The following is a 14,328-nucleotide window of genomic DNA, read 5'->3' on the forward strand; positions in this document are numbered from 1 at the left end:
TGTATTTCATGTTATTTTAGCCAGATATAAAGACTGTGGAAGGATAAGTTCAATACGTTGTGATCAAGAATAGTTTCTCGTGTCTATATCAATAAAAACGCGAGTGGCATCCCAAATGAGTTATAGCTTATTCGTAGCAGTAGTTCCTTGCGAAGTTAATTTCAGCCTCAAGAAAAAGAATCCACGACCTGCGTGCTGTTTTCTGCGCTGGGGATATCATCATCATGAAGACAGCAGGTTAGTGAAGTGTACAAGACCTTACGTATTCCACACAGGGCAGTGGAAACAACTAGGTACGTCTCGTGTACTGCATGCACAGTACAAATGTGCTGAGTGACACGTCATCTGAGTAATGCAGAGGACGTAAAGAAGGATGAAAGTATTAACACTATCTCACATTTATTCCTTTTCCCTTGCCGTAGTTTCACTACCACTTTCTTAGACGTTTAAATGAATTATGAAAGGACTTTATCTATTGCTTCTAGCTTATTTCACTACGAGTATTTCAAGGTTCTTTCATCTTCGACTCTAATCATGTATTTCATGTCTCTTTAACTCATTATTTCATCTATCGTGACACCGAAACAGCTCTCTATACCCTCATTCGACCTATCCGATCTCACCTCCGCATTTAACAATGTGAATCGTTTTGCACGTCCTTTCAGTTTCCCCGTTTGCTGTTTCGAGCCACAGTAATGTCCTTCCGACAGTACAGTAGTTGTAATGGGCTGCTATAATATTCGATTTTCGGAAATCCCGTAAGCGAAGCTTATTTGCAGTGAGGAGGCTAAGCCCCTTCGAGAGGGCGCAGACGAACTCGTCAGATGTGGCGATCAACTTCCGTCGGCCAGCCTCAGCAGCCCTAAGCATCTCCTGGAGAACAGACGTTCGATGTGCGGTCTGCGGGTCAAACACGCCGCGGTTCCCGGAGTTGTGGCGACCGCACCAGCCTCTGCCACGCGGCGGCGCCAGCGTCGGCCCGGCCGCAACTTGTTGCGCGCTGCGTGGGCGAGGGGCGGAAGGGGGAGGTAGGGGCAAGTAGGGGCGAGCTACCGATACCTCACAGAGCAGACGCCACCGCACCGGACTTAGCTCCGGTCGCTTAGCGAGTGGAGCACAAGTTTACAGTGATGCGCCTGCATTCAGTGCAGTTCCGTGTGAACATTATGACACGAGGAGCGCTCAACGGAGGGTACTGGTGAGCCATCATCTGTATTACGTGGGCTGTTCAGTAAGTAATGCAACACATTTTTTTTCTCTGTCACCTTATCTTGAAAAAATGCGGGATTTATTGTGGGACATGGTGAAATATTCCCACTGCAGCTTCTATAGTGTCGTGTAGTTCCGATAGGTTGTAGCGTTGTATTTAACTTCCATACTTAAGCAAGGAAGTATTCTATCTTCTGCACTTTTTAATGTTGTGATGGAGGGAATGAATAGGGCAGTTAAGGATATAGTAAAAGACAAAAAGATGATTTTTGCAGATGATATGGTAATATGGGGTGATAAAGAGGTAGATGTACAATTACAACTTTATGCGTGGAACGAAATAATGAAAAGGTATGGATTAAAAATAAATGAAGATAAGAGTGAAGTAATGGTATTTGGAAGAGAGAAAGGAATCAACGGAAATATTACCTTGAATGGAGAACCCCTCAAAGTGGTAGAAAGTTTCACCTATTTAGGGAGTGAAATATCTAGGGATGGAAGAATAACTAACGAAATTAATAGGAGTTACAGAAGGGAGACAATTTCTACCAAACAATAAAACACCTGATTTGGAATAAAGAAGTTTCAGCAAGAGCTAAACTCCTTATGTATAAGAATTATTACATCCCTATTGTCACCTGTGGTGGAGAAACATGGACAATGACAGAAAGGGACTGGAGCAGACTGCAAGCAGGGGAAATGAAATTTCTCAAAGCAGTTAAGGGAAAAACAAGAATGGACAGAGTAAGGAATGTAGAGATTAGAAAGGACCTCAAACAAGAAAGTATCAGAGAACAAATTGAAAGAAAGAAATTAAGATGGTATGGGCATGTTAAAAGGATGCATGGGCAGAGACTCCTCAAAATTATGGAAGAAGTAAAGATGGATGGGAAAAGACCTAGAGGGTGCCCAAGAACACGGTGGAAAATGGGAGTGAGAATATCTGTAGAAAGGAGCGGTGTGACCTGGCAGCAAGTGGAGGAAGAAAAGTGGTGGGAGGACCGAGCCAAATGGAGAGGACTCATCAGCACCCAGACCCGGCAGTAGCTGAGGCGGGATTCGGATATACACTCCTGGAAATGGAAAAAAGAACACATTGACACCGGTGTGTCAGACCCACCATACTTGCTCCGGACACTGCGAGAGGGCTGTACAAGCAATGATCACACGCACGGCACAGCGGACACACCAGGAACCGCGGTGTTGGCCGTCGAATGGCGCTAGCTGCGCAGCATTTGTGCACCGCCGCCGTCAGTGTCAGCCAGTTTGCCGTGGCATACGGAGCTCCATCGCAGTCTTTAACACTGGTAGCATGCCGCGACAGCGTGGACGTGAACCGTATGTGCAGTTGACGAACTTTGAGCGAGGGCGTATAGTGGGCATGCGGGAGGCCGGGTGGACGTACCACCGAATTTCTCAACACGTGGGGCGTGAGGTCTCCACAGTACATCGATGTTGTCGCCAGTGGTCGGCGGAAGGTGCACGTGCCCGTCGACCTGGGACCGGACCGCAGCGACGCACGGATGCACGCCAAGACCGTAGGATCCTACGCAGTGCCGTAGGGGACCGTACCGCCACTTCCCAGCAAATTAGGGACACTGTTGCTCCTGGGGTATCGGCGAGGACCATTCGCAACCGTCTCCATGAAGCTGGGCTACGGTCCCGCACACCGTTAGGCCGTCTTCTGCTCACGCCCCAACATCGTGCAGCCCGCCTCCAGTGGTGTCGCGACAGGCGTGAATGGCGGGACGAATGGAGACGTATCGTCTTCAGCGATGAGAGTCGCTTCTGCCTTGGTGCCAATGATGGTCGTATGCGTGTTTGGCGCCGTGCAGGTGAGCGCCACAATCAGGACTGCATACGACCGAGGGACACAGGGCCAACACCGGGCATCATGGTGTGGGGAGCGATCTCCTACACTGGCCGTACACCACTGGTGATCATCGAGGGGACACTGAATAGTGCACGGTGCATCCAAACCGTCATCGAACCCATCGTTCTACCATTCCTAGACCGGCAAGGGAACTTGCTGTTCCAACAGGACAATGCACGTCCGCATGTATCCCGTGCCACCCAACGTGCTCTAGAAGATGTAAGTCAACTACCCTGGCCAGCAAGATCTCCGAATCTGTCCCCCATTGAGCATGTTTGGGACTGGATGAAGCGTCGTCTCACGCGGTCTGTACGTCCAGCACGAACGCTGGTCCAACTGAGGCACCAGGTGGAAATGGCATGGTAAGCCGTTCCACAGGACTACGTCCAGCATCTCTACGATCGTCTCCATGGGAGAATAGCAGCCTGCATTGCAGCGAAAGGTGGATATACACTGTACTAGTGCCGACATTGTGCATGCTCTGTTGCCTGTGTCTATGCGCCTGTGGTTCTGTCAGTGTGATCATGTGATGTATCTGACCCCAGGAATGTGTCAATAAAGTTTCCCCTTCCTGGGACAATGAATTCACGGTGTTCTTATTTCAATTTCCAGGAGTGTAGATAGACTGGCGACTATAACGGAGGTGTGTTCCAAACAGAGAGCAGTCATTTTCTGTTGGCGGGAAACCAGAGCGTCACTGATACTCATAGGCGGTTGCAGAAGTCTACGGAGACCTGGCCATAAACAAAAGGATTTTCGGTTGTTGGGCGATCTCCATCTTGCCCGCCAGCTGCATTCAGCTGTTAGAACGTGCGGACACTCTCACTCTCACACAAATCGCTACTCAATTGGACTTTTCTGTTGGCAGTGTTGCCACACACGTCCATCAGTTGGGGTATTCAAAGGTGTGAGCCGGCTGGGTTCCTCGCTGCCCAACAAAAGACTATAAAGGGAAACGAAGGACCATCTGTGTGGAATTGCTTGCGCGTTACAAGGCTGGTGGTGATAATTTCATGTCGAACATCGTCACAGGCGATGAAACAAGGGTTCATCATTTCGAAGCGCACATAAAATGGCATTCTGTGGTGTGACGCAACACCATTTCTCCGCCGAAGAAAAAGTTCAGAACGGTACCCTCACTCCATAAAGTCTTCTGGGACTCTCAAGGGGTTACTATGCACCATCTCATAGTGCACCCTCTCATAGTGCACCCTCTCATAGTGCAATGATGAACTCTGTATTGTTCTAATGCGATCCTCTGGAAATTAAAGAAACGACTTCAGCCTAGTCGTTGCCACAAAAATGAAAACGAACTTGTCCATGAAAACACGTCTGAGCATCGAAGAGGAGCTCACAAACCTTCATTAGCCTGTAGCTTCGGATTTCCATCTGTTTGGCCCTGTGAAGGATGCACTCCGTGCTAAGTAGTACTTGAATGAATGGGAGGCTATTGATGTTGAAAGACGTTGCTCCGACGTCGACAAATTGTGTGGTACCGTGTGAGCATACAGTCGCTCCCAATGAGTGATCGTAGGGCCGCCACACTGAACGGAGACTGTTGAAAAATAGGGTTTTATAGCCAAAAGTATGGGGTTATATGGTATACTGGAATCCTGAATTAAAACAACCTGTTTTCAGGAGAAAAGTGTGTTGCACTACTTATTGAACGCCCATCCTATATTTTAGCATGTTAGACAAAACTGTTATCTCTGTATGTCCATCTTTTCATTGATTGTTGCGGGGCTCGGCTGTTCGATACAGCATGTCAAATTAAACACCTTTCTGTCGTCCAGTTTCCAAACCGGTAGCCAAATAAAATAAGTTTGGAAACTAAAGTTCTGAAAGGTTAATTTGACATCCCAAACTCTTATCTATCTAAGTGCCGTTGAAACTATCTGCCACGAATATGTCCATAATGGAAACTTATCCAGATTATCTGAGACTCTCTTTTCCTCCAACAGAGACTCAGGAAAGATGTGCCTTCCTTCTGCGCATCATCGCACGTGATAAATCCGGGTAAAAAGTAACAGATGAAGCACCTAACAATGGCTGCATAAAAAATGCAAGGTTCCAGTCGGCAGTTACCTCGCTGGTGAGACCTAGAGTCACGCAACCGTGGGAGGAGGAGTATCTAGGCTTTTAAAACCAGAGCCATCATTTCCAGTTTGAAGAGGACAAACTACAATGCCAGAATAAATGGAGATGATACCTCTGTAAGTCACATTTAACAGAGAATTCATAGGAGTGAGTACTGATCAGCAGTTGAAGCGGTGTGACCATACAAAGATATTTACGAACAGAGGAACATCAGCATCTTTATTTAGACTGCCCAAATTAGGATCTTAGCGCCCTCTCTTAGATCTGAAAAGGAGCAACACATAAAAAAGGTATTACAACAATTCTCAATAATAATAATATTAATTATTGATACTAATAACAATAATAAGAATAATTGTAATAGTAAACGGAAATTGGAATTATATAGGTTAGCTTAGTGCATCTGAAGCTACATTATCGGAAATGGAATGGATAAAGGAGGAGGAGAAGATTGAAATGACAGTGACTGTAAAATACAAACAGAGAAATATGCCGACAAGGGACAGTGACAAGTTTTGGGCAGGAGAACTGACAAGAATGAACAGGATAGAATAACACAGCGATTAGCTTTCATTCAGAGCTTGAAATGAATTTAATTTCTCTGATATTTTGAGGAAGATTGTTCCAAAGTCGGTTTTCAGACAGGGAAAATGATTTAGAGAACATGGCAGTGCTACGTTAAGGTTCAGAGAGGTGTTTACTTTGTTGAGAATAAGTATTTCTGCTGTGCTGTTTTGACAGTGAAGTAAGAGTTGAAGACAAATGAGGAGTGCAGTAACTGAGAAGATGAGAGAGCAAACATATAGTGTAATAGTCTCGACGCTTATCGGCATGCAGGCATGATAATTATTCGTAAGGTGGCGTTATATAGTCGAGAAAGTGTACTTCACGAGCATATTGTATACAACCGTCATTGCCAGTTCCAAACAGCGTGAGCTTCCATAAAAGTCCTCTCGTTAGTGTATGCCTATCAGTTACATACTATTTATACGTACATTCAGTTCATAGCTATGGGACTCTCTTCTCTGAAACAAATGCACAAAATATTAACACAGTTTCCGAAATACAGGAAAACGCCATGAGAATAATAACCAAAAATAGTAGTTGAGTCCATTGTAAAGATATAATCAAAACACTGGAAATTTTAACTGCACCATGTCAGCTCATTTACCATTTTCGTATGCACATGATGAATGACATTGATGATTACTCCACAACAGCTCTATCTACGATTATGGAACACGATGCAGACAGAAATTACATTTGCCAATAAAGAACAGTCACGAAACTCAAAACACGATTTACTGCCAAACAATAAACCTGTCCAAAAAATTTCCCTAACATATTAAATAGATTCAAAAAATGATGTTATTTTAAATAGCACTTAAAATACATGTTAAGAAATACATTCTTTAAAGTGAAATATTGCTTACATAATATAGAGTAGGAGTTAGTTAAAAATTTAACACATAAAATAATAATAATATTAAGAATGACAATATTAACAATAATAATAATAATAATAATAGCAGAGATAAACATACATCATTTACGTTACAGATTCCCCGTATGTCTTTCCTTCAGTTTTTCCCCCTCGAAGCTACGAATTGCTTAATACACACTTTCCTCTTCCTGACTTCAGTGTCTCAGTCACTACACTGGGATGCTGACCCAATTTTTCAGGCTAGCTAATGGGAAGCTTCAGTAGACAACATGGAAACCAAACACCTTCGCCGAGGGCATGATGTAGGCTGATTATGTGTGTAGTGCTTGCTGTGTTATGAATAAAAATGGGTATGGTGCGTGTAGTGTACCCAGTAACTGGTAGCAGCAAATGAATTAACAGTGTAGCAACAGCCTTTTACATGATGAAACACTTTTTCGCTACCAAGTAATTAAACCGAATTAGGTAGTATTTGTAGACTAACCTGTTACTCGGGAGGATGGAGTTTCTGATTTACACTGTCCGTAGTTTTTCTGAATAACTTCAGGAAAATGTCGTGATGGTGCCTACTATAAGGCCACGTCCATGTAGAAGTGATCCATGGGGTCGTAATACTAATACGACAGCAGCTGACACGAAGCAGTTTGTCACTGCAGGGACTGCTACATGCCACTCGTAACCTAGCTAATGGCGAGTAGGAAACTGTGTCATATGTATTGGCCTTTGGCTATAATACAGTGTGAGAGTTCATTCGTGTTAAATATACTTTGCATGATTGCTTTTAAATAGAAGACGCCGGTGAGCAGGTAGATACCGTTCTCCCAGATTTCCGAAAGGAGTTCGACACTGTACTTCATTGCCGACTAATTCCATAAGCACTTCGTGGTTTTAGTTTGTCGTTACACCTATGTTACTCATGTGGAAGGAAGTCGGCAGTGTCCTTTCAACGGCACCATCCCGACATTTGCCTGAAGTGATTTAGGGAAATCACGGAAAACCTAAATCAGGATGGCCGGACGCGGGTTTGAACCGTTGTCCTCCCGAATGCTAGTCCAGTGTGCTAACTACTGCGCCACCTCACTCGGCAAGACAAAAGGAAGTCAATAATTCTGGAGAACATTCTTGGATAGTGTAGTGCATCTATAAAGGTGACTGATTGGTGCGACTTCTCCAAGAATATTTCTCCAGATATACTATTAAACAGCGTGACTGCAGACGTCGAAACCGATTAGAACTGCCAACGGGAGAGTATAACAGAGAATTTGAATCTTTGGAAGAAACAATTCTCACAGAACTCTACTGGAAGATAAAACACAGTATATTTATTTGGATATTATTTATCATCGAGCAGCAGCCTAAACGAGGGTTGCCCAGAAAATAATGCACAGCATTTTTTCTTCAGCCGAAAACAATGCTAGAATGCGAAGCGGTACGTTTGTTTTATTTAAAGTCTCCCGAGTGAGCGTGACAAGTTTCCGTCACTTCCGACAGATAGCGTAGCAGCAGGACAGTTTCAAAATGGCGTCTGTAGGTGATGTACCTTACAAGCAACATGCCGTCATTGAATTTCTCACTGCACAGAAAGAAACTATGGGGAATACTCACAAACGCTTGTGCAAAGTCTATGGAGCATCTGCTGTCGACAGAAGTACAGTTAGTCGCTGGGCACAGAGGATGAGGTCATCAGAAAGCGGTTCGGTGGAGCTCCATGGTTTGCAGCGGTCAGACAGACACACCAGGTATGTTGCAGCCCCCCCCCCCCCCCTTCCCCCGACTTCCACTTGTATGGCCATTAACGGATGCCAGTCGTATAAAATATTTTGAAGATGATGCGGAAGTGATTCACACAGTGAAGCACTGGCTCCGTCACTAGGACAGGGATTAGTACACGCCCTTGTTTCGCGCTGTAGGAAGACGGTAGAACGGGATGGAGATTACGTGGAAAAATAGTGTGTGTAGATTTAAAAAAAAAAAGAAAAAAAACATTCTTTCGGGTGTGTTATTCTCATTGTGTTCACTAAAGAATTGTTGAAGAAAACAATGCGATGCATCACTTTCTGGCAAACTCTCGTAAATCAGTTAGGTTGACCGTATCCTAAGGATAAGGGGCTAACACTGCTGTGGGAGTTGTTTCGTATTAGTGTTTCGGCTGCTGAATAATGAATTGACACAGCCAATAAGCTTGAATTATAATAATAATTACTACAGTGTGTCGTTGTGATTAACTGTCATTCTTCATGTTACCCAAATGTGAATGACGTATAACGATGGTTATACTCATCACAGGTCGTTCTTTGATACTTTAAAACGCTATCGCATTAAGTAACACAAACATACCACAATCCTCACAGCAATCCAATTGTAGCTGTCCGGCGTGGTAGCCGCGAAACGCGTAATCACGGCACGATGTAGATACTTAATGAAAGTACTTCAAAGTAAACTCTGTCACGACTGGTCAACCCACGGTGTCGGGGACACGCACAGTGGACAATACGTATTATGGAAGGCTTTCCACCACTACACTACTTCCTGGTCGCTTAGAGCTCTCTTAGCGACTTCTAGCCCTGCAGGCTACCTGCATTCCACTTGCTAAGAACTGCTGTATCTCTGTGGCACTCGTGGGATTCAGCTAACGATATCTAGCCTACCTTGACCCGTCTGAGGCAAAACTACCTTTATCTTTACGTAAGGGACTGCGGATTCCTAATAAAGAAATTGTTCAAATGGCTCTGAGCCCAATGGGACTTAAACAGCGGAGATCATCAGTCCCCTAGAACCTAGAACTACTTAAACCTAACGAACCTAAGGACATCACACACATCCATGCCTGAGGCAGGATTCGAGCCTGCGACCGTAGCGGTCGCTTGTTTGCAGACTGAAGCGCCTAGAATAAAGAACACCGATTTAGTGAATAGCTGAGCAACAATTTTTCTGCCTCTATCTACAGCCCGTTTTACAAGTGCAAGTCCAATACTCTTGTAGGGGACAATACTTGTCAAAATTAGAAGAAAGGTCTGGTAAACGTATGTCCTTAAACAGATACCGTTTAAAATACTTGTGTCAATAAAGGTCAGTATTGAGTTTTGCAGGCTGTTTTCCTTTCACGTTGATCCGTTATTTATTTTTAGTTGCGTTTGTCTCTATTTATAACTCCAGCCTTGTACTTCAGTCACTTCAGTCAAACATAGCATTGTTTCTTAAATCACGCATTTCGTATGTATCTTTTGAGGTTGAGTTGGAATGAGCGTAAGATTGATGATTGCGTGAGAGGTGCCAATCTTAAACAGTGAAACGGTGTCACGTTTTTCTACTCAGGAAACAGAGACAGTATTCTACTGTGTATGAGGTTCACGCAGGAAAAGACTCCATCACATTACGTGTACTCCGTATGGCTGTACCTGACGTATAAGTTTAATTAATAATGGATTGCCCGGAGAGAACCCAAAAAAAGGTCTGTCCGTTTCTCAGGTTTCAGGAAATGGATCTAAAGGTATTTGTGTGTTGGACAAACATCGGCAACGAGACCACGCTATGCCACCCTGTGTTCCACACATCTAGACTATCAGGTGTGTCCACATGACTTCCCGACTCTTTAAAGAGGAAGCTGAAGGATGAATCGGTACATTCAGTACATCCAGTAGTGTTAACAGACAGATGACTGCGTATATATTCGTACCACATTTTCTGTACCTTTGGTCAGCACCATCTCCCGCAAGGATGTGGAACATTTTTTTCACTTAGTACAATGGTGATATGGACGGCAGAAATAAGATAACAGAGATTATGGTGTTACAAAACTGAGTTTCGTATTGGAAAGTGGTATCTGATACATCCAACCAGATGACACGTTTACGTTGATCCATGGTCAGATTTCGATGATCCAGTGCCTTTTACAATAGTAACTGTGGATGTCGTTGGGTCAGCATGGGAACACGAAGAAGTCATCTGCTTGCAGAGCCCCACAATCAACAATGGGCGTTAAACAATGAGCTCTTAAACAGTTGTGTCAGCACGATCTGTGTCGTCAGATCTGCCACATATCAGCGCGTAGCCTCCTTTACAAAACGGAGTGATTTCCCATTCTCGACTGTTTCGTTTATATACTTTCCTCACAGCATGACGTGCGCGCCATGTCACAAGGCGGTATTCCACCTTGCGCATGATGTTCCGCCTCTTCAGTGTATCATCTAAATCTGTTCCTTCTTTATTTAATGAATTGGAGCAAAAACATCATTCCATAGTATATATTTAGTACTATTTCTGTTAGTACTACTAGTTTTGAGTGTAGTTCAGTTTGCATAATCACGCACTGTACGTGGTTTTCAGTTGACGACGATGATGCGTCGCCATCTGTTATAGCTGATCTTGAAAAAGAGCTAAGATCAGAATTAGCATTTCTAATACAGTACAATTTTACATACATCGCTGTGGAACATTGCATAATCGAAATGGCGCAGTACGTGCACGTCATTAGTTTGTGAGTATGGCTAATGGCTGGGTATTTACTGATTACGTAAAGGCACACTGACTCAAATCTGATGTTTAACTTAGGGGTGACCAATCTTGCTGTGCAGGATGGCGGGACATCAGCCGTTATATGCGTACTTATTATCAAACAGACCGTAACGTCTAAGTTCATCTCCAATTTATTTCCTAGGCTATCGGCCCTGGCGATATCAGGCCCTCTATTCTGGATAGTGCCTGAATTTTTCAGTGACAAAATTCCTGTACTTCGTATATGAAAAATAACCAGTCTCTGATCCTCTCTATACATCAGTTTAGCACACCTGAACAGCTAGGACACACCTGAGTTGAGGGCCTGATGTTTGTGTATTGTATCACCAACACCGATAGCCTTTATTACGCCTGACGATGTTAATCCGACGTTTTAATTCAGTTCACTTATTAGTACTATCGACCATCGGCCTACGAGATTGTCTCCAGTCCAGCAGTTGTTCTGAGGAAACTGTTGTGGCGCATCTACCTCCGACTTTAGATTGTTTCTGAATAGCCAATTAGTTACGGAGAAACGACTGTAGCGCATCTCCATCCGGTTTTTTCATTTTTACCTCCTTAAAAAGTCTGTCACCGTTTCATTTCTATTGAGCAGTATTCACAATCCTCAATGAAACAATTTAGTCAGGAGGAGATGTCACTTAATCAGAACCAATTGGGAGAAGCTTCGTATTTTACCTAAGTTAGTATGCCACGCGATCATGTAGTATTGACATCACGGAAATAAATTCCGCTTCTTAACGAGAGCAATCCAAACAAACCGTGCAGTAATTCCCGTTCCGATACGTGTTATACGATGCTGATTCCCTCTGTGTACAATTTCAATGAGCGATTACAGCCGTCGATTGGAACCTGATGACATTTGTCTGCGCGCTCACTACATCCTGTACCCAGCACGTACGGCTGATAAGATAAGCGAGCTGCGGCGAGATAACGTTTATGACGGTTTATGCCGTTAGCGGACGTCCATTAGTCCGTTCGATACCGTCACAATCATACAAAGTTTTGTGTCAACACAAATTACGTGGCGATAAATTCTCGCTTTTCTTTAATCAACGGAGCGTATCGGCTTACCGAACGAGCTGCAAACGTGTCTGACTTATGAAAAGGTGTAAATGTCACACCATTCACTGGTCGTGATTTATATAAAGAAATTCAAGGTCCACTAGTGCGCCCTACGAATTGTACCAAATGCATGTATCAGACACTAACAGAGTAATAACTCAAGATCTCGTAACGCCATGTAATCGTGATATTAGCGTTTCTGGCCTCTTTTGTATACGTTTAGGATTTGTCTATACTTACTAGACCATTAACTGACTCGCCATTATTGTAGATTCCTTAATCTGTACTTTACCCTAGTATTTTTTACTTATACGTACTTCCTGTACTCAACACCCTCTGTAATATTCCCTACTTATTTAAATATTTATCCCTATAGTTTCTCTCTTTTACTATTCTTGGGTGTTTACCACTTATCCCATTAACCTGCCGCTTCTGTAGGTGAGTATTAATTACTGAATCATTCCTAATAGCTCTGCGTTTCCTGCTGTACTTCTCCATTTCATGAAAGCTTTCTCTACCACTAGGTTTCCAGAATTTCATTTGAGTTTAGTCACATTCCTGAAGATTTCCCACACATCTTGATAGGAAAATATATTTGATAAACAAAATATACCTGGTAAACACCACAAGTGCAAAAATGTCCATATGCATTTTCATGAAAATAACGTACTTTGCCTTTGATAGCGTAATCTCTGCTGAAAGTCTATTTACAGATCAAATGTCACTTTGATTAAGAATACTGTCAATTGGCTCACACATCAATAACTGAGAATGCAATTTTGTAAGGGTTTCTGCAAATAGTTACAATTCTTTCGATTTCAGATCATTGTTAGAAAGACTTGATAGAAAGAAGTTTGCAAGAAGAAGACAATATGAGTAATATTAAAAGTGAAGATGTCTTCTTTTCCTTTAACATATAAAATTCTAAAAATAGCTTGCTGGTTCTTGCAACTGATTTACATTTCGTGAATAAATATTTCTGTTATTAAGATGTTGCTGTGAAGTATGTTTATGAGTTATGTAATGCAGTCATAAGACTTAGCTGCTTATTAACTAAAGTATAACCTTTTAGTCGAATTCCATTGCACTTACTGAGGTAGTCTGGCCCTCTGCATAGTGTGCAGTAGCACCCTCTTCGGGATACGCGATGTTATCGTAATTATGCAGTAGATTACATATCAGGTATTGCTGATCGGTTTATTGGAGAAGTTCCCTACTACCTTTAAAACTAAAGTGAACTCCTGCCGAACATACCATGAGGGCCCAACGGTACCGACCGGCCGCCGTGTCATTCTCGGCACACAGGCGTCACTGGATGCAGATTTAAGAGACCGGAGTCGCTACTTCTCAATCCAGTAGCTCCTCAGTTTACCTCACAAGGGCTGAGTGCATCCCGCTTACCAACAGCGCTCGATAGTCCGGATGGTCACCTATCCAAGTGCTAGCTCAGTCCGACACCGCTTAACTTCGGTGATCTGAAGGGAACCGGTGTTACCACTGCGGCAAGACCGTTGGTTCCCTACTACCTTTACTCTGTTAAAATGTGTGGTGAAAAATGAAAGCTACTTACAGATATCAACATGAGTTAGTGAATTTTGTATAAGTGACATCAAAGCAGACAATTTCGAGCGAAAATATGGCATTGAGTTTACACGAAATCTAATTACAGTATCACAAAATTTAGTGTTATGTGATAAGACTTTCCAGTCTGCAGGAGTCATTCAGTTAGGTACCTTTTATCTGAGTCTTTCTGCTATCCACGAGAGTCGAAAGATGAATTTCGTTATATCACAGGTTTTATATGTATTTCTACTTCAGTTACCGTATAAAGCTCCATACACGCAGATTCAGTTATATTTTTCATATGGTGCGTCTCTAATATAATGAACACCTTTTGACATAAACTAGTAAACCTAAACACCGGTCGTTAACTCTGAGCGCTACTACGGTCTTGAAGAGCACCACACATCTTTTCATATGTAATTTTTAGATCATCTGCTACTCGATTTGCTGATGCTCTCGTTATCAATTTAGTGCCACCTGATGTGTGTATACAGGCTATGAGTTTCAAATCTGTAGACCATATTACACTACCTTCGATCTCTCACTTGCAGATTCTTTAATA

The 14,328-nt window shown here is 43.1% G+C and overlaps 1 pseudogene; it reads right to left on the bottom strand.

Moving 5' to 3' along the window:
* Nucleotides 1-13,601: 13,601 nt before the first annotated feature.
* Nucleotides 13,602-13,719, bottom strand: LOC124790440 (annotated as a pseudogene).
* Nucleotides 13,720-14,328: the final 609 nt, after the last annotated feature.

The sequence above is a fragment of the Schistocerca piceifrons genome, chromosome 3, assembly GCF_021461385.2.
Source record: "Schistocerca piceifrons isolate TAMUIC-IGC-003096 chromosome 3, iqSchPice1.1, whole genome shotgun sequence".
Lineage (NCBI taxonomy): Eukaryota > Metazoa > Arthropoda > Insecta > Orthoptera > Acrididae > Schistocerca > Schistocerca piceifrons.